Here is a 20,503-nt window from a genome sequence, read left to right as displayed (position 1 = left end):
ATGTGCAATTGCACACTGCCCCAAAGGTTTCTGTGCATCCAAACTGAATTGAAAATAAACTAAACTCATACAAATATACTATGTGATTCAGTGAGTGACAAAAAAGGGTGGACTGGCAAACAGGGTTTTTCCCGGTGGGCTGATGGGTAAATGGGTCGTGTGGGCTGAGCTGTAGAGGAGGCGAGCAGTGCGGTCGGGCCTCGTCAGCCCCTGTTTTGGCCCTGACTAGAGACCTGTGGCGGACAGGATTTCCCTCGAGTGGAAGCACCCCTGTCCCAGAGAGCAGCGGCCCGCACAGAACAGTGACCACTCACCGTAACAGAGGACCGAGCAGGTGGAGAAGAGAGGAGGAGAGCTCTGCGTCAGGAGGATGCATTATCACAGGACACTTTGACCATGTGAGTAGAACAACGCTGGTGAAACTTTATGATTGAGGCTCAGCATGATGCGAAAGACGTGACCGCAGCGCAATCTGTGAATGAGCTTTTTAGTGTCATACATTTCTCCGTCTGAACAGTTTCAGTTTATTTATTTAAAGACCATCCCGTGCGGGTCTCTAGCTCAGAGCTGTCTAAATGTGGGCCATCCACGGATTGGAGTAATATGCTCTGCATAGGCCCGGACCGGGCCATAACCCTCAAATACTAGGCCTATTTGAAGCTGTACTCTGCATTGTGCATGTTAAAGTTGGTTTAAAGCAGTGGTTCTCAAACAGTGAGTAGGCTATAGGCCCACAGAACATTAGGCTACTCAGCTAAATGAAGCAGTTTGACGTTTAAATGTTTAAAAGTTTTCTGGTTGAGGGTCCTTCACCTGATTTTCTCATAAAATTGTTCTTGCTTTGTCTGGAAGTTTCCACAGTATGATAACATGTATCTAGTTAGAGGAGTTTTTTATTTTTACTAAAGAAAATGGGTGCTGACCATGAAATTAATATAAAAATCTATCTAAACACATATTTAGCTCTTTTTACATAACAAACCTATTGAATCAAGCTGACATTGTATAGTAGGGTATCATACAACTATGGCAAACTGAGTCTATAAAATAAATAGATAAAAACCAAAGTACATAAAATTACCCTTATTTTCAGGTTGTTGTTTTTTTCAGACCCACCTGCAATGAATAGGACTCCCAAGTGTACATATTACTTCAACTCTCTGGCCACTTTTTTCCCCCATTCCACCCCTGCTACACAGGTCATGAACAAGATTTAGTTTTTTTCATTGTAAGTAGATTAAATCACTTAATTAAAAGTAATCTAACAGAATGACTACTGTAATTTGATTCTTTTAACAAAGCATGTAACTTGGACAGATGTGACACTGCCGTGACTACAGTCCGCACGTCTGATGTTGGTCACAGGGGTCCAAGGGGCCGCTCAGGGAGTTTGAGTGTTTGCTCAAACACATGAAGAATAAAAGGGAACATTCGGAACATTGCTTGCACTTGTGCTTGTGATAAACGCAATGCTTTTTTCCAGATAATTTGACTAGTTTTCCTCCTAAACGTTCAGTTTAGACATGTTTACTCCCAATAACTTTAGTGTGCGAGGTTTAAAGAAGGCGAAGAGACAGAGTGTGTGATCAGACAGTCTGAGGAGGAGACTGTCGCTGCTGTTTTTACAGGAGGCGGAGCAACAGAAATGTTGACACATGGACTGGAAATGTTCAGAGACACAGAAAAAAAAGAAAAATAATCTAAACAAAACTGGAAATTCACAGAATGGAAAAGTTTGAGGGATAATTCTACTCTAATAAAGAATAATCATATTATAGCCTATAGCCTGCCTATAACTAAACATACTGAAAAATAAATGATCTATTAAACTTTGTTGTTTTCCTCCCTCCAAAGAAGGGTTGTTCTAATATAATAGATTTGATCACTTTAAGACAAAAACTGGTTCACCCTAAGGACAAGATGCCAATGCAAAAACAGAGCGATGTAGTTTATTCTATCCAATGCAGTGAGGAAAGTTATAAAGAGCGTTACAGGTGAGACTATCAGCACAGAAGACATGCAAATTCAGGACCCCCAGAGCGCATCTTCATCTTAAAGCCATAAACCACTGTTATAGAAAAATATAATTTGGCCCTTTTGCTTTGTGACATTATAGACTCCTCGGTGCCTGGTCTCTCCTGGAACCTCCTGTTAGATTAGAACTGATACTTACATGTCTGGGACATCCTGGGGTGTACAGGATGTCCCGGGCCGGGCCAGGCCAGGCCAAGTTTTGGTTTCACACTAGGGCACTGTTATTCAAAGAACAGTAAGACATGTGAATGGATTGGATTTAATGCAAATGTTATCAACTGTCTCTTTCCTTGGGCCTTTGTGTCCTTTGTTTCCTAGTACCTATGCCATTTGCCTCTCTTCCTGTAAGACCTGCCTGTAAAGAAATGTCATTTTTTCTATTGAAGTGGGTCATGTGACCAACCTGGCTAACCTGTAAACTATAAAAATGAACGTAAATCCCCTGGTGGGAAGAGGAACAGTGTAGGAGCAGACAGACGTGTGGACGAAGCGGGTCTGCATGAGAGTGACAGACAAGTCCACACGAGGAGAGGTTATTTCTGATTAAACAACAGCATTAAACATTCACTTTTGAGAAAAGACAACTCTGCTCTATTGTTTTCCTTTATTTATTCATGATCGTGTTAAGAGAAATTCCACTACACCACTCTTTTGAAGACAGGTGACAATTCAAAGGCGGGAAAAGAGATGGTTTGAAACAGGCACAGGTTATTTTTTGTTAAAAAACAGAAATTGAGGTTTAAGGGTCAATCTTCAGTGTACAGCAATGTGCAGCAGCATTCAGTACTACAAATAGATGAATAGGACAGGCTATCATCAGGAGGTTCCGCCCAGTGGGCAGGGCTTACTCAGAGTAGAATCAATATCAGTTCTCAGATTAGATCTCTTGGATGAAAGTCGAAACGTCTTGTTTTTCTAAAACAGTGTCCAGATAAATACAACTGAATATTTTATGGTGCCCCTCTTCAAATCGACACCTTAACGTGGTGGAGGGGTTTGAGCGCCCGAATGATCCCAGGAGCTAGATTGTCGGGGGCTTTAAGCCCCTGGTAGGGTCTCCCAGGGCAAACAGGTCCTAGGTGACGGGTCAGACCAAGAGCGGTTCAGAATAGAGAGACACCAAGGCCAGTTACGTAGCCCGGATTGGCGTTACTGGGGCCCCATCCTGGAGCCAGGCCTGGGGTGGGTGCTTGACAGCGAGCGTCTGGTGGCCGGGTTTTTCCCATGGGGCCCAGCCAGGCACGAGTGACGTGCGGCCGTCCTCCCATGGACCCACCACCTGCAGGAGGATCCGTATTAGGCGGGTGCAGAGTGACCTGGGCGGCAGTAGACGGCAGGGGCCTCGACGACCAGATCTCCGGACACAGAAACTAACTCTGGGGACATGGAATGTCACCTCGCTGGGGGTGGAAAGAACCTGAACTTGTGCAACAGGTTGAGCGGTATTGACTAGATATAGTCGGCCTCACCTCCAAGCATAGTTTGGGCTCTGGAAACCATCCCCTTGTGAGGGTCTGTCTGGCGGCAGGCAGATGTGGGCTTGCTTATAGCCCCACAGCTTTTTGACGTGTTCACGTGCATGTATTTGACCTCGGCTAGGCTACAAGCACGCACGTAAACACGCCAGAAAAATCACAGATTTTCGCTAATATTGGAGTAATCCTGCCTCGGCTACAAGTAGCCATACATAATGTATTTTGCACTCTTTTCGTGGCAGTAGAAATGTGATTTCAGTAGCGTAGTGCTGAGGTTGAATTGAAATTGCTTACTTTGCCAATGATCACATATGGGCAAGTTGATGAAGACGGCGTTTTCAGATAGAGTTCCTTTATCCATCCAGCCACAAAGTATTTATAGCCATCCAGGCTCTTGTAACTTTTCAGTGCTTCAGCAGTGTACGGAGACGATTTGTTGATCATTTAATTGTATATTGGGTAGCGTCACTGTTGCTGCCGAAGAGCCGCGACTCGTTGAAAACACTGGCTGTAACATTGCTTTCGGCAGGGAGTACGGGTCTGGGCATCCTATCTCACGAATGTTTGATAAATAACGCTCTTTATGAGGGTCTGACAACCTCGCAGCATATTCAGAAAGTCCATAATTTGAAGAAAGTTCCAACATCACAGTGTGTGTACGTGTATCCTGTTTTGTAGTCCACATGAATCACGTGATCAGTGACGAGGTGCATTTCCTCTATAGGCTGTCTCATTCAACCCTGTTCGAAAGTTGGGCTTTCATGAGTGAGCTTGTCAAACTGCAGCCGACCCGCAGCCAAAGTGAATGTCTAAACAGCAGTGATTGTCCGTAACACGGTCCTCAGAAAAAGGGGAGGCGGCAGCGCCGTTGGAACTCTAAATATAGATACAAGCACATTACAGACAATACAATACATTACATTACATTTTCGCACCACAACAGTGGTGCCATTATTGAGTGGGACCATGACAGCTCACCTACCAGGAGACCCAGATACCCCTGACCAGCCACACCGTAGACCCCGAACGCCTGACTCCGTCCAGCTGTACAGTGCTGTCGGCCCTGCATCAGCGCTCTAAAATAATAGCATTTAAGCCTCTGCACCGCGCCCAAGTTAACAGTTATTAATTATGCCAATCACGCTTACCCGCAGAGCATATTAGTTGTTAATAGTTGCTGGCTTTACACCCTACGACGCAGGCTTGGCACTCCAACACGACGTATTTCTCACAACTTCCAACCATTTTGGCTAACTGCGGCCGAGCGCTGCACGGTGGATGTGACGTTAGAGAGGGGAGAGGTCAGGTAAGGGAAAGCGGACCCATTTTATAGTACGCCCCCTACAGCTGATTGGATCAAATGCAGTGGCGCTCGACATCACCCCACTACATTGGCAAACACCTCAGTGGCAGGGTACCGGGGGTGGATGAGATCCGCCCTGAGTACCTAAAGTCTGTCTTGGCTGATGTTGGGGCTGGTGACCCGACAGTAATTAAAACACTGCAAACAAGGAAAGGAAGACAAGACAGATTCATATATTTTACTCGCGAGGTGAACGGTCAAGGATAAATGACACAATAAGCGACCAGGGCCAGAATCCCTGCTCGTTCTGAGCTCCTTTGGCCGTTCTCACCGCTTTTTTAAACTTCTTCACGGGCATAAAACAAGTTACATACATAAACCAAGTTGCCTGAGGGGAGGGGGGATAAACGTCAAGGCAACTTGGAATATAAGATTAAAAATAAAAGACATCAGACAAATAATGAGCAAAAGGGAAAGGGAGTGAAACTTGGGCTTCCCGTTTCCTGTTCACTCCTAAAAACGTGATTCTGCTGCAGATGTTCACAGCACTCAACCACAACAGACGACCTTGAGCGCTACTGGAGACATCTCTGTTGCTCAAAAAACACATCATTAATACAGTTCATTTCACGACACAGTATAATAAGAGTAAAATAATAGAAGATAATTATATACATTTTTCTAACAGCTGACTTCTCTGCAATATCGCGTGGCGGTCGGGGACAGTGCCTCTGGACTGGCAGACCGGGGTGGGGGGACCAACTACAGAGGGATCACACTCCTCATACTCCCCAGGAAGGTACTGGAGAGGATAATCCGACCAAAAGTCGAACCTCGAATTCAGGAGGAGCAGAGTGGTTTTTGTCCTGGTCGTAGAACACTAGACCAGCTCTATAGACCTGGTGCAGCTGACGTCAGCGGGTCACGTGACACATGTCGCTGGACGGCAAAACAAACCACCACGCGTAGTGAAACCCAATAGATCCATGAGTGAAACACTGCCGACACTTAATTATTTTGTCTCTATTCACCTCGAACACAACCACGGCTGAGCAGCGTAGCTACCGAGCGTGAAAGACACTCATATCTCCTGTCTCGTGTATTGATAACTTGGTGTGCTACTGGTAGTATTCTGTAAAGATGTCTACACAATCAGAAGGCAGGGGTGAGAGTTCCCGTGCACAAGCAGAGTGATCAGCAGCATTAGACTCAACAGACGGCAGTCTTGAATCAACGTGAACAAACTTGCAGGCAAATTATAGGGACCCTGCACCCGAACAAGTGCACTTTTTTTTTTTTTATCACATATCGGTTCTTTAACGCTCCATCTAAATGTTCTACATACTTAGATAATGTTAGGTTGGCTGAATCACCGCTCATTTTTGATCGATTCAGTAGTTTGTATCCAGCTGTAGTTGTCCAGTATACGCACACGTTTGTTTTGCCATCCAGCGTCAAACTGTTGTCACGTGAGTGCACGAGGTCTATACTCTCCATCCAGATCCAGAAGGATCCTTCAAAGGGCACAGTCCCGGCCAACTATTGGTCAATAACCTGTCTCTCCACAACGTGGAAGCTCCTGTCGGGCATAATGGCGGCTAAGATAAGCGGGCATATGGATCAATACATGAGCACTGCTCAGAAAGGCATCGGCAAAAATACCAGAGGTGCGAAACATTAGCTCCTGGTAGACCGAACAGTTGCACGGGACTGTAGAAACTGACACACCAACCTGAGCACTGCCTGGATATGATTCAATGTCACATACTTAGATCATTGAATGCTTGGAGTTGTAAAACATCAATGGGGCTCAAAGAGCTCTCATAGGGAACTCGATGAGGTTGTGGAAATCCACCCTTGAGGCCAATGGCAAGCCACTTGCACAAGTGACCATCAAATGTGACATATACCAAGGTGATGCGCTGTCCCCACTACTGTTCTGCATAGGTCTGAACCCCCTCAGCCAAATAAATGCGCAAGAAATGATTGATATGTGGGAGGACTAATCGACTGTCCACGTCACGAGGAAATGAGACTCAGATTTGGCGCCAAAAAATCCTCCATAATTCCTTTAATACATACATGTGCGTAATTTGCGTGGCGTTAGCATAAGCAGCAAGTCTTGGTTGCTAGGTGACAGAGTGGGTCCGTGGGCTAGGCCTGTCCCATTTCGATACGGTTGTAGGATATGCAGATGTCCTCCCCCTGTTGCCATCGTGACAGGAATGCGGGCTAAGGTGTTATCAGCTGTCCGTGTGGAGTTTTACGGCCCTCAAGAGCAGAGGACGTGAAAGTGAACGAACAGAGACGCTTTGAACTTTGAAAATAACTTTTCATCAAATGACTCCTTTTGGATTACAGAGAGTAATGATCTCTCCAAGACAAAAGCTAAAACGCTAAACAGACTATGCGGTTTTAGTAGACAATCATTAGATTGCAGAATTTATTAACCAGATGACTTTACATGTACATATTCTGTTACCGTGTTTTACATGTCAATTTACATTGCAATTCAACCTTTTGTGTAACTTTTGTGGCCTAAGGTAAAGCCGAACAAAGGGGGGTGTTCCTCCAGACCTCGTCCCCTTATCAAGCTTACTCAGCGGCTGATTGGCTGAAGCCATGGCGCCAAAAGTAAGTCAGAAAGACAAAAGAGTTAAAGTCAGTTCCGTTCGAGTTCCAACTAGGGTTCCATCGGAGTTTCCTTTGAAGCGCGATTCTCCATTCAGGGTCCCACCAGCAAGGTGACCATGGGAGAGGAAGGCCACGGGCCTAGCTAGTGTGAGCAATGCTAAGCTACGGGACAAAGACTTTTCCAAGAGACATGCCCGCAGAAGCTAATGTTTCCTCCCAGAACTAAGAAATCTGTGTAGTTTTTTTAAAACGTGATTGATACTGCATCATGCAAAATCAAGCAAGGACCTTTTGCAACTTTTTGAGTCCACAGCCTTTTAGACCAGCCACATCGGTGGAGCAGCACGCCTTTTCATTTGGGAACGCCTCAGAGCCAAGGAGAACGCAGATGGCAGAACCTGATCCAGTCCTTCTTTGGCCAGACAACGTCAGAGCCCAGCGCTGAGCTCCGAGCTCCAGAGCAGCCCTGCTCTGGCCAGCGTGTGGACTGAGCTGCAGCGTGGCCTCTGATTGACCCCTTGAGTGAAGCCTGGAGGCGACACGAACGACACGCAGGCTCTTGTACCTCTTGGTCTCCACGCAAGCCCATCTCGTCAGGATCACAGCTTCTGGTTTCGTTCGTATGAATGCATTTCACAGGCTGGCTGAATTTCATCTTAGAATGAACACTAACACACACCTATATAGATCTAGACAATCATGTCTAGTGTTTACATCTGTAAACCGACTCATTTGCATATTCCTAATTCATATTTATTTGTTTAATTATTTGGTCATTAAATCTTCTTAACCCACATTTGGTTAAGTGTTCCTTCATTTCCAGGAAAGGGGTCAATGTCACGGTTACGTTCTCAAATCTTTAGATCAACGAGCAAATTAATTTCTAATTAATTAATTAATTTAGATATCTGATTATAGAGTTGTTAAAATTGCAGATTATCCGGCTGGTGCCCCATTCTACTCTTAAAAAATGATATAACTTATCACATAACTTGTGTCATGTTTGAATTCTTGAACAATTCTTTAATCGATTATCAAACCTGAATGCCCCCCTCCTTCACAAAAGGGAGGACATTTATAACCTTACAGTACTTGTACTAGTATAATACCCTACATGGTTTTTGTGGTCCACGGAGGCTACTCGGAAGACCAGCCTCCGTTGGCTGGGTCCTTCGGAGCATGCAGACCCATTTGAAAACACAGTTTGAAAGAATGCAAGATAGATTAGTATAATGCCATACTGTAGAACAATCTAGGCAAAGCAATAACACATCACAAGATTTATCACAAGTAGGTGTCGGACCCCCACAAAAGATTGAAGTTAAAAGGAAGAGCTATGGTCAAGCAGATGCTTTCCTTGGGCCAGGGCCAATTTGAGCTCAGGAGAGAATAAATGATGCTGCTCAAACAATTTCCACCAAATTGAAAATGTCTTTCGGATGGAGGTCAAAATGTCTTGATTTCTAAAACAATGTCTAAACAACTTTCACTCGTTGTCTACCGTGGAGGACCACCCCAGGAAACGTAGATTACATTGATTTGTTGTAATACTTCTACTGTATACTTGCATGTAGGATATCTATTCCACTGGGAAACTGGTTCAGTTATGGCAGGGTACTGTGTTCCCTAGTTTCCACTCCTTATCTGTTCCTCTGTGCACTGTACAGTATATGAATACAATTGTTTTTTGATTCCTCACGCCTTTCATGTTTATGTATGTTTGTTTGAGCGTGGGCTTTAAGAATTTATTCTAATCACAATACATTTTCCAAGGGTAAAATCTCATCTACATACATACAACACATCTTTGATTGACATTCCACTAAGGTAACTGTCTACGTTTTCATCATGAATGCTTATTATTAAAGTATTTTTCTTCTTTCTGTCATCCATCAACCTACCAATGGGAGTACAGATGTAAATTAGCTTGCATGGCCAACTCTGGCAAATGTTCATGCTGGACTAACATGTTAATGAATGTGCACTGTCCCATTTTCTCATCCAGCTGTCTTTCCTACATTATACTACTTCATTCATTGCAATGAGAGATTTTCTAACATTGTCACGACCACACGGTTGGAGATAGAATTATGTCCGCTTTGGCTTTTCCTGTCAGTGTAACGAGGAGAATAAGTTTTCCAAAATTCAACTGTCTATGAAAAAAAAAAAAAAAAATTGTGCTACCTGGTGGTCAAGTGGTTAAGACAGCAGCACATATGCCAGGCTCTGTGCTGCCGGCCGCAGCATTGTGAGTTTGAATCCAGCTGGCTCTGACAATTTCATTGACTATTAACTTAATTAATTGTACATTAACTTAATGAATTTTACATTAAAATAATTAATTGTACATACAATTAATCCATTGTCCAATCCAAACATTTAATTAATAAATTAATGACATATGTAATTAATTCACAACATATATAATTCATTCATTCACAAAATCCTACACAAGAAGTACTTAGCAAATGAGATATTAACAAGGGAAATAAGGGACTACGGAGTTTACACTTTTGTGCCTTGAACCTCAAACATGACATTTACATTTACTTATATATATACTACCAAACCAGATGTCGACGCCAGGCCACGTTAAGGGTCAGATTAGCAATAAATGCAAGATAGTTTAAAGCCATACTGTGGGACATTCAAGAATGAAAAGTTGCAAAGTGCACCTTTAAGACTGATTGATAATGAAGAACATTGTCTATAGCCCCTTCATGAAACAGAAGCACTGATAAACGTTCTACTGTACATCCACTGTTGCCATAGCCACAGTACAATATGTCCAGTTTGAACAAATGCCATCAAATGAGTTTTCCGTCATGTGCTACTCGATGTGTGTATGTGAGAGATTTGCCAAGGGCCCTCAGACTCCCGGTTTACACTTCAACAGGCATCATCACATGGATAAATCAATTTGAGAGCCAGCGGGAAAACAAATGTACGCGTCTCCAAGCACGTATGCAGATGTGCGCTTATGCAAACAGGCTTATTTATACGGCCAGCTGTGTGCACATGTCAAATACTGAGGCTGCTGCACACTTGAATTCATGCATAAAGCGGCATGTGAATGTGTGAAGGCTGTTCTAGATTACTTTGTGTGGTTTCTTATTTATTTCTGACTTAACTAGAACTGGACTTTTATAATATTTGATAAGATGCAGTGTTTGTGAAGAGACCCAAAGGTAGAGTGCATACTTGTTTCAGCACACTACGTAATGAGCGGATATACATACATACATACATACATACATACATACATAGTGTCTAAGGTGCATTAAAAGAAGGAGATGCTGTCCTAAGGAAACCACCTCTCGAGTTTGTTTCGGTGTATGTACATTTCCCCTTCTACACTGTGGCGCATTAAAAACACAATAAATGATGGGGGTGTTAGTGTGTTCAGGGCAGGACAACAGTTGTGACAATGATAATGATATTATTGATATAGCAAAAAGAGATATAAATTATAACAGTGATAGTAGTACTAACAACGGCAACGACACCGACACCTGTTAATAACATGTTTGTGTGGCAGGGTGGTGGTTGTGTGATTGTTTAGGAGTTGGCCCACAGTTGGTAGATGACTGAAATGTGTGAAGAGTGGAAGAACGAGGAAGAAGAGAAGGTAATCAGAGTTGTAAAAAAGTCAGAGAGCGTTGAGTGGGGGAGGTCGGTTTCAGGTGAGTGATTATAGGGGGAGATGTATATTCCATTGTAATGAAGTCGGTGAGAAGATTTTTCCAGTGGTTAATGTCTATGTTATTGCGGGTTTTCCTGTTCATGAGGATAGTTTTCTTGGCGATGGTTAGAGCTATGAGGAGTGTTTTGAAGTGTATAGTTTTTTCAGTAATTATTGTGAGATCCCCTAGCAGACAGAGAGGGGGGTATAATGGGATGTGGCAGCCCACTATAGTGGATAGTGGAGTTTGGCATCAGGAGCAATATTTTTTTGTAAATACCTACAAATCAAATCATCAGTTATGGAGAAAATAAACGTCAAACCCACAAATTTAGAACTCCCACCTACAATATCAGACGTGATTAATATCTCTTCTCCAAAGAAACTTCTCTCTAAAATATACAAAATAATTTCAGAGTCATCTCAGACCGTATGCCTACCAACAATATAATGGGAAAATTATCTTTCAATTACTCCCGATGCCAATTTCTGGACCCAAATCTGTAAAAATAGTTATCTTATGTCTAAAAATGCCAATACATTGCATTACAATACAAAACACTTCACAGAACAAATTACACGGGTAACAGCTAAAATGGGTTTCACATTAGAGATTTGCACACATTGCACTCAGAAAAGTGTAGACGCATAATATCCATGCAACCTGGCACTGCACTCCAGTCAAACACTTTACCTGTAGACCCGGGCCTGGCGCACTGTAAAAACAAACGGTTCATGTTTGTTTGGTAGGGACCTTAAAGTCTATATGACAGCCTCTCGTGTTTTTTTTATTTATTTTTACTTAGTTTGGTGGTATAGAACCTGTGGCAAATGTTAATCATAGTTTTCTATCCATAAAAATTGCAGTTTGTAAGGAAATTTTGTAAAATTAAGATTTTAAAATTACAGGAAGTAGTGCTTCTAAAACAGAATCCCTCTGTGATGTCATCAATGTGCAAAGAGTCATTGAAATTGAGAAAATAACCACAACTGATAAAACCAGGTTTTTAAACTTTAGCTTTGGCTCGCTCAGCTCCGCTTTGGCAACTCCCATTCTGATTGGTCGGATCTGTCATGGGAGAAGACAAATGTTCAGTGGCAGGAGAACCTCCGGAACTGCTAAAGGCTAAACTGGGGACATGCACCAATGAGCTCCGTCATGGACTCACAGTGTCCAGACATCTTTAAAAAACAGTGCTGGGTTGGAAATGAGCAGTAGATGTGACATAGGTAGAGGTAATCCTACAACTGTAAACTAGCAACCGCACAGCAAACAATGGTCAAAATCCATAGAAATCACACAATAGTCATGATTTGACAAATGGTAATACCTGATAACACCTTTATCTTCAGAAAACTCTGCCTGTTACGTTGAATTTTTCCCTGCATTTTGGATGGAATGTTGCTTATTGATTAGACAGATTTATTTTTCATTTTTTCTTCACAAACTGTAACTTGACTGATTTAATTTATGATAACTCCAAAAACTATCCCTCCAAACTAAGTCATATTTTGAAAGAACCTGTCATAAAGATGAGTACAGATTACAAAGAAACAGAAATAGTGATCCGTAGAGGGCATTTTTGAATAATAAAGTATCACTCAAAAAAGCAATAATGACTCAAAACACATTATCGCAGCTTGAAGTCACATTTGCAGAACACGGCTACTTTAAGAGTCTGTTTGACATTCTGGTGTAAGATTGGACACCTGGCTCCGGCTGTCTCCTGCAGTGCCGTCGCATGCACACAGTTTCTGTGTCACGTGTCTAATTGACATCTTGCGTGGCGGTAATTCATCTAATCCAGTCTTTTAGATGCGTAAGAGGCGTAAAAACGAGAGCAATCCTTCAGCGAGTTAAGAGAGATCCAGGCCTGTTGCTGCTGCTGTAGCTCAGGTAATGCCACGTAAAGACAGGATTAGATTCACCTATGCAGCAGGTGGATGAGCTGAGCCTGCGAGAGGAGCTGGAACAGGAGTGAAACACACTGCTGAAATCATCGTCACTGTAACATTAGTGAGTGGTATTAAGTATTAAACTGTATCTACTGTGTACTATTATTAATCCTACAACCACCACTAAACCTTCTATAGTTCCATCACACAGTAAAATCCCAAAAATCTTAATGTAAATCCTAAATCTTATCTTGATTCCAATAATTAGCCGACTGATGGAGTAAGGGATTTACACATGACAAAATGAAAACCAGAAGTCAGAAATATTATGTATGTATATGTATATATTCCTTTTTGTATTGGCATGATTGTACAAAGTATTAACATTATCACTTGGTCATGGGTTTCCTTTCTGGTTTGAAAGATTTGGCATGACAACAATGGGTCGTTGTCATAGCAATAGCTCGCCTCGAATAAAAATGTTACATCTTTTGAATGGGTAAAGGTCATCGCAAAATCTTCAAGACAGAAAGGAATCATTTGGCTGAAACTTGTGACTACAGCAGATGTGAGATGTATTAAGATGATCTCTGAAGACAGAATAAACAACCCCTGAACACTGAAAAAAGCGTGAGCTGCACCTTATATTTTTTACAATTGTTCATGGCATGGGTCATCTTAACTTTCTCAGGCCTAAACCAAACCTAAAGAAACAATAGTGCTAATCAGAGTATGCTAATATGAGTTAGATGAACCCATCGAACGATCACGCTTAATATGACTTTAGTGTTCTTCTCCCCACAGACAGATGGGTGACTTGAATAAAGGTCAATAAATAAATAATAAAATGACTTACCAGATGCCTGTCAGAGGAATTGTTAAGTTATGACGAGTGGCAAAACGCTTTCAAACATATTCTTTTACTATAATTTAGTGATTTATTTGTTTAAGTCTAAGAAAGCTGTGTCTGTGCCATAACAATCGTACTTGAGACGTTTTGTTGTGGGTCGCTAAGGTAAAAGTACAATGCTGGGGGTTTTAGTTCCAGTCTTCCAGAAAGGGAAACTTTTCAATAGTTTTGACAGTTTGGATCTCACTGTGTCAGAGTTATTTTAAGCATGAAATAATAATGATATTTTTTAATCATTATTTATTTTGCTTTATTATTAGCCAACACAATATTCTTACATGTGAAATACAGTTAATTGCTACCGATGTACACTTTTGAGTTGCTTATATACAACAGCTGAAAATCTCACACTTGTATATTTTTTTAAATAATCATAATAGTAGTACATTTAAATTCAGTCATGATTTCTTGTGATTAAATGTATTGCTCCACTGTTTGGTCTGAATCCATAATATAGATTGTGAAATGTTCTGAAACAGTTTATTCAACAAGATTTTGAGAAAGAATTGATTTGCTCATTATTCTTTAAAAAAACTATGATTATTTGAACAACGTACTTTTCATTTCAGATTCAGTGGCTGTGCTGGTTACCAGGGGCATAGATAGGATTTGTGGTGTGTCTGAGCATTGGTTTCCAATCATCGGAGCTGCATAATGCCCTGCTACTGCTTCCTGACCAAAACGTAATGCAAACATCAGCATAGTCAAATTGTAAATCCACTTTGGTATATGTTAGTTGCCACTCAGATGTCCCTGAGAGCAGCAGCAATGCCTTACCTTTGAGTGCGCTGAACAACCCAATTTGCCCCCAGTCTACAGCTGTGAATGAGTTCTGAGTGATATTCAGGGGGGTCAAGTAATTTAGCATTAGCACTAAAAGCTTGTAGCTAAAATTGCTAATAAAACCACATAGATAAGCGACAATTGAGACACGAGAAACAGCTTTGCTCACATTATAATATTATTTTCTCTCCACGGCACAAATAAACACATTTGTAGTTTCACATTAACAACACAAAACACATGTCCACTGTGGAGGGAGCGTGATTTGTCATCTCTGCTGATCCATGTGAGTCCATGTGCTGGCTCCAACTTGCTCCACCATCTTGCCTTTTGGTGGGCTCTAAAAGTGGATATTTCCTTTGATTTGTGTAAGGATTAACAGTGTGGAAAACGGCTAATGCAAATTGAATTCTACTGAAACCCGTTTTAATCGTGAAACTACTATTTATAGAGACAAAGATTAAACTAACTTGGAATAAATCATCTTTTTGTGTATTGCCTCTGTCAACATTGAATCTGTGAGCCTTTTCTAGTCCAAGTGGTGTTGTTTTGTTTATTAGCTACGGTACTCTGACAATGTTCAAATCTAAGCTAAAAACAGTTTTGTTTAGCTGTACATATGACTGAAAGGATTTTTCTTTGCACTCTTCTCTTTCATGCCTTAAATAGTTTTTAATTAGTTAATTTTATTGTATTTCTGTTTCTGTAATTTCTTTGTGATTTGAATGTTTTTTCCCTGCTGCGTGAAGCACTTTGAATTGTCTTGAGTATGAAATGTGCTCTACAAATAAACTTGCCTTGCCTTAGTATTATACAGATATACAAGCATCCACTCTGCCATATGCATGGTACAAAATAAAGAGTATTTCTCTATGAACTATTGACTTCTGCACAATATTATTCACCATCTTCTTTAGTGGAGCCAGACTTAGTTAAGCCAGCTTCTGCTCTGTGCCGTCAAAGGTCACTGAATAACTGAATCATTGCCGCGAATACATAATTGTCTTATTCATGAACTTCCACAAATAGCTCCTGCTGCTTTTGTCACCCAGGCGTTTTCATTCACAACCACTTTATTTCCATCTCCCTCCACTGAGTATCAGGTTTTTATTCAAGGAAGCATCAGCGCGCAGGAGATCTATTTTGGTGCGTAACACGTGGGGCTCACGTGCCAGCTAATAAAATGTCCTTCATGTGTGCCCTTTGTCACACACAGGGAGAAGATCTGCACATACATATGTAATGAGCAGCAACTATTTAAAGACAAGGTTTCTGGAATTCATTTGGAGTGGATCTCTCTTGCCAGTTGACAGAAACCGACACAGATCATGCATCAATCTTTGTACTTAAATATTAAAATGTTTATCACTTTAGATCAGCACAACTAGAAATGTGGGAATGTCTGGTAAAATAATGCAAAAGAATCAAAACAAATGTAGAACAGCAAAAGAAGGAGCACATAATCCCATTATCATGGTACAAAGCCTTTGAAACCCAAAATTATTAAAAGTATCATAGTATCATCAAGCAATCATACAAATCTACACACACCAGTAAATTCACTTGAGGTTGGTTATGTGTTACTCAAGGATACAATGTTTGCACTGGTGGAAGCGTGGATCGTACCGCTAACCTTCAAAATAGAGGGCAAACGCTCAATAAACAGAGCTTCTGTCACCCATAAAGCTTCTTCATGTACAGATTTAAATATTTAAATAGATTTCATTTCAGCACCTTAGTTTTACTCGTGCTTTCATATAGCCCAGTAAGCACCAATCCGTCCCAGAACCAGAATTCAAACAAGCCTGAGCGTGACGTGTGCGGCAAAGAGTAACTTCTGCTCATGACACAGCATCATGAGAGAAACAATTAACTTTACTGGAGAAAAGCTGCTATATTCCCCACTGCTCAACAACTACAAGAGCCAATGTAGACACTAACACCAAATACAGACACGAAGACCTTGAGGAAGATTAAGTTATCCAACAGCCCAAATTTGTATATTTAAGAAAGCTAACTGTAACTGTGAACTTCACGCTACTGCAATACTAGCGCCACCTGCTGTATTTCAACATCTACGACAATTTGTTTTCTTTTTTGGGGTAATGTCAGGTCAACAATGTCTGTAAAGACAGAAAGAGAAAGAAAGAGTTGTGACTCGACATGCTCAAAATACACTTCATCTGCCAGGAAACGACTGAAAAGAAAAGAGATGTGTGTTTCCCACTGAATTGTGTTTTCCTCCACCATGTAGCACTGTGGTCTGTTTTCCAGATGGAATCGGATGACCAATGGAAGCGCTCATCTGCCGCTGATTACACATTCGGAAACTTCTGTTGCGAGACAGAACTGCGTCCTTCGAGGGCCTCTGACGCTCTCCAGATCAACAAGACACACTCTGCACAAAGCTTATTCTTCCTCTGGCTTCATACACATGACAGGTGGATTGATATTTACTGGGCTTAAAACTCTTTACTCTGCTACGGTTGGAGTTTGGCTATTTTTGGTATGTTTTTTCATATGATCATTTTTCATAATTTATACAAACAGAAGAAACAGAACAGAAGAAACGGAACACAACCAGAGAGTGAAAGAAAAAAAAAAAGGAAAAAGAGCATCCCAAATGATAAACATTTATCTCTCCCATCGGTCCCAGTGTCCAGAACATTTTTTCCATGTTTAAGTTCAATGTAAACATAGATTTCTATTAGATTCTCTTCTAGTTTCTATTTTGTAAATGAAAAGTGATGTCAGTTCAGTCCTTGATAGTCTGCTCCGTCCCTTTCATCCATTTTTTGTTATTGCCTTTTTTGCTGCACTTATACAGTATACAGTATTTCATAGGTATCTATCAATCATCTCCATCGCTGGAGCCCTACATCTGAGATACATTGATTTAAAGTCAAAAGGAATGTCGGTGTTGGAGACAGTCCGCAGCGACTCATTGACCTCAGTCTCACTATTTACAGTATGGCAGTCCCAAAACACATGGCAATGATGAGCCACTGGTGTGTTTTTCTAATGCCTGCCCATCCTACTCATAATCAAATACAGTATATTACAATCTTATAGTGCTGGACTTTTCCCATTTGAATCAAAATCGAAATCCAATTGTTTCAAATCACCAGTGAGGTTTACAATTTCCCTACAGAGTCAATAAAGTGTAGCTTAACAGCCAGTCAATAATAAAAATGTGTGGATTGGAGCGGAGAAGACTCGTGAAACAATTTTGAAAGCCATTTTTATTTACTTTGTCCAAGAAAACAAACAAAAGATAATTGTTATCATCCCCCCTATATGAGCCCTAACCTTTTCTGAGCTTCGAGACTGCTGTACATGTATATTCTTTTTGCTTGGATGCTTTCTGCTGCCTGCCTCTGCCTCTCAGCTCTGGCTGTCGGAGGGCTCCCACTGTGATGTAATAATATGTGAGCGTCATGGTAACGGCGCAGAGCAGTGGGTTACAGATCGCGGTGAAGTGAGCTGCCGACAGAGGACAGAGAGGAGAAGAATCACAAGTCCACAGTGTTTTTTTTTAGCCCAGTCTACATTCCCCCACACGTTTGAGATCTAAGATTTATCACACCTGAACCAGCATCGGTCTTGTTTGCCTTATTGTGTCGGCATCGTCATGACAGACATTACTCCAAATCTTTATTCACAGATGGAAAGTGGCCAATAATGAAGGACAAATTCTGTGGATGTATGAAAATGTGTTGAGTGTACAAATTTCTCGAAATGTTACTGAATATAAATACAAAGCATTTCTTACATAATGTGTATCATGCCAACTAAGGCAAGGACTGGATTAATATCTTCCAAATGTATTTGTTCTTTCATATGGAAATGAATTAGGAAAGAAAAATTTAATTCTACACAGTTAAATCAAAGGTACACAATGGATATTTTCTGAAATTTTGACAACCAGGTAACCTCACCAGGCCAAGTTACAGGTCAGATCTGCGGAGTGACAAGACCGTTTACTATAAGAATGTACATTTCTCAACGCACGTGCAATAAAAACATCTGTGATTGAATAAATGCAAGACAGATACATTTAATGTTACACTGTGGGACATTCAAGCCAATGCTATAACATCTCCATGGAGACAAGCAGGTGGCAGGCCCTCAGCAAAAAAGTTACATAGTACAACTTTCAATTAAACTCATCGAAATACTGGGGGTGTCCAAAATCCTGAATAATTCAACTGAAAATCAGAATCAGAATCAGAATAGGGGTTTATTGCCATTTGTCGATGAACAAAATTTACCGACATAGGAACTTGTCCTGGTGATTCGGTGCAACACAAACAACTGAAACATTGAACAATGAATACTGAACGGCATGATATGTACATAATAAAATATAAAGTATAAAGTTATGTAGTAGTGCAATAGGAAATGGTGGTATGTACATAATAAAATCTAAAGTTAAGTAGTGCAATAGGAAGTGATAGTGCAGTCAGTGAAAGGTGCTTAGGCAGTGTTCATGAGTTCAACGGCGGAGGGAAAGAAACTGTTCTTGTGATGGTAGGTTCTGGTCCGAATGGACGTTAGCCTCCTGCCTGAGGAGAGTGGCTCAAATAGTCCGTGTCAAGGGTGAGAAGGGTCGGCTGTGATCCGACCTGCACGTCCCAGAGCCCTGGAAACGTGCAGGTCCTGCGGAGATGGAAGTTCGCGGCCGATCACCTTCTCAGCAGAGCGCACAATGCGCTGTAGTCTCTGTTTGTCCCTGGCTGTGGCTCCAGCGTACCACAGTGTGATGGAGAAGGTGAGGATGGACTCAATGATGGCCGTGTAGAAATGCACCATCATCTCCGCTGTCAGATTGGCTTTCCTCAGCTGCCGCAGGAAGTACATCCTCTGCTGGGCCTTCCCGGTGAGAGAGCTGATGGTGAGCCCCCATTTGAGGTCCCGGGTGATGGTGGTGCCAAGAAAGCGGAGGGAGTCCACAGTGGAAATGGGGGAGTCTGAGATGGCTGGGGGGCTGTGACTTTCCTGAAATCCACGATCATCTCCACTGTCTTCTGGGCGTTGAATGCCTGGTTGTTAACACTGCACCCGAACACCAGCTGGTCCACCTCCCTCCTGTAGACGGACTCATCTCCGTCTGAGAAGAGCCCGATGAGAGTGGTGTCGTCCGCAAACTTAATCAGTTTTACGGAGTCGTGGCTGGAGGTGCAGCAGTTTGTGTACAGGGAGAAGAGCAGGAGAGAAAGTACACAGCCCTGTGACTCTGTAGTCATTAAGTCCAGTGATCCGGGGCTTCTTGGAGACAGGGACGATGATGGACGACTTGAAGCAGGCTGGGACATGGCATGACTCCAGGGAGGTGTTAAAAATGCCAGTTCAGGGGCCAGCTCACCTGCACAGTGTCTTAAAGGTTGAATGGACGATTTTTTTGGCCCAAATCTGAGTCTTATTTTCTCGTGGCGTGGACTGCCGATTAGTCCTGCCACGTATCAATCATAAAACGCACCTACCGCTCACCTGCAGCCGCGTGCGGCTCGTCCCCACGTTTCCGCGTGTCTAAGCGCATTGATCTATCATAATATAGTTCCCTCAGTGTACGGGACAAAATTAAAACGGATAAAGACTGTTCGAGCTGACTCAGAAGAAGACGGAAATCTACGGGAGAAGAGAGATGCGATGCGATCCGTCGCGCAAATAAACAAACGCACGTGTGTTGTATCAGTCCGCACGGGGGAGTGCGCATGCGCACTTCCGCCTGCGTTCTCAAATTGTTAAGTTTTTTTTAAGGTAGCCGGGGTGACACTGTCTAGTCC

The sequence above is a fragment of the Eucyclogobius newberryi genome, unplaced genomic scaffold (genome assembly GCF_026437365.1).
Source record: "Eucyclogobius newberryi isolate DKJ021-1_F unplaced genomic scaffold, fEucNew1.0.hap1 SCAF_2, whole genome shotgun sequence".
NCBI lineage: Eukaryota > Metazoa > Chordata > Actinopteri > Gobiiformes > Gobiidae > Eucyclogobius > Eucyclogobius newberryi.
The sequence above is the reverse complement of the archived record's forward strand: the minus strand, read 5'-3'. Positions refer to the sequence as shown.